The sequence below is a fragment of the Sinocyclocheilus rhinocerous genome, unplaced genomic scaffold, assembly GCF_001515625.1.
Source record: "Sinocyclocheilus rhinocerous isolate Xijiao unplaced genomic scaffold, SAMN03320098_v1.1 scaffold1524, whole genome shotgun sequence".
In the NCBI taxonomy this organism is placed as follows: domain Eukaryota; kingdom Metazoa; phylum Chordata; class Actinopteri; order Cypriniformes; family Cyprinidae; genus Sinocyclocheilus; species Sinocyclocheilus rhinocerous.
The window spans coordinates 38,661-40,529 of record NW_015641031.1 but is presented as its reverse complement, the minus strand read 5'-3'; positions in this window follow the sequence as shown (position 1 = coordinate 40,529).

Genomic DNA, 1,869 nt, shown 5'->3' with positions numbered 1-1,869 from the left:
GATTTTTAAACTCGTCGGATTGCCGTTGTTTTCACACTGCGTGACTATCTGGGGTAGCATTCAGTTGCTGCTGTGTTCACATTGCACGATGGATCGGCGACAGGGGGTTTCACATTGCATGACTTCGCAATAGGAAGAATCGCCGACAGCTCTGTCTGGTCCGCAAACTACGTTTCACAACAAAACACACGCGAGAAGTGATAAGGAAATAACCGCGTGCGTCACGTGCGTCAAACCGGAGTTCTCCAGGGAGACTGTAATTATTTAAAAACAAAATATATAACGTCTGTGAGCAAAGAAAAACTGATTATGCAGGAGGGAGATGCAGGGAACAGGGATTGGGTGTTCTGCAAAGAGAGTTGGAGGTAAATAATTTTGCAGTAACTGTTATGCTGATGTTGTGCTGGTCAAGCAAATGTTTGTGCTTGTTTCTGTATTATATAATTGTTCATATATCTATTAAAATACTGATATTCTGGTCTATAACTCCTCCCCGAACTTCCCTCTGCCCTGTATCTTGGTCTCTCATTGGCTGTAGGTCATCGCCGATGTGTTTTTCAGTCAGAAATAATTTCACACAGTGTGATTGTGAATCGCCAACAGCTCCAGATAGATTGTCACTCGCGTGAACGAGCACCGATTTGCCTCCGATGTCGGGCATTTGTCGGCGATTTCGCAAAACCTGTCGGCGAGTGATCAGTTTGTGGCACTGCTGAGGTGGTATGGAAGCCCAGGTTTCTTTGACAGTTTCCCATTTTCCTCTTGACAACACCCCACAGACTCTCTATGGGGTTCAGGTCTGGTGAGTTTGCTGGCCAGTCAAGCACACCAACACCATGCCAAAATCATCACAATTAAAAGAACCAAAGACTTAAACTACTTCAGTCTGTGTGCATTGAATTTATTTAATACACGAGTTTCACAATTTGAGTTGCATTACTGAAATAAATGAACTTTTCCACGACATTCTAATTTATTGAGATGCACCTGTAATCTCAACCGTAAAGCCATGTTGGCCAATCAGAAGCATGAAAAAGTTTCCAGTAGGTGGAGATAACAGCGCAGTCTCCGACGTCACAATCCAAAAACTCCGGTTTCGCTGTCTACACGATAACACTGCAACCGGAGTTTTTGTAAATCTTCAACCTGGCAGGAGTTTTCAAAAGTGTTCGGTTTCAGTGACCTGGTGCTGAGTTTGCATGTGGACGAACGGCCAAACTGCGTAGAAAAATTTGCGGTTTTAAAAATAACCGTTCGTGTGGACAGGGCCTCAGAATTTAATTAATAAAAAAAAATAACTGCCATTCTACTCCTGTTAGGATAATCAGTGGATTAAGCAGTGATCTTTAAATTTAGAAAATTGTAGGTTGCTCTCTAATTTTGATCTCCACTGCATCTCTGTGCAGTTAAGACTTTTGCCTTGACTTATTATTTTCCTTTGTCATGTACATATGAACTCCTGTTTCCGCACTTGTCAATCAAGTTGAAGCGCTCTAATTTTGATAGTATAGAGGCTAGTGATGCAAAGTCCTATTAATTTCCGCGAACCGGTTCTTTTCGGACGGATCGGTTCATTGAACCGGTTCAAAAAGCAGATTCATTGGTTCCTGATGTCATCAAGCAATAACATATACGCATTTCTTTTCTAACAACTCAGTGCCATGTTGTATCAATGAAAAATTCAAATAAGTCATTTGTGTCAACAAATATTGAAACATTCAAAAATAAAGTTATTTGTGTGAAAGCATATTGCTGATTATTGCCATATAATTCACTTAAGTTAATGGTGTTTGTGGTCACAGTTTCATTCGCGGATCACGACTGACTGACCAATATTGACTAGCCTACAACTTGGATAAGATTCCTAAA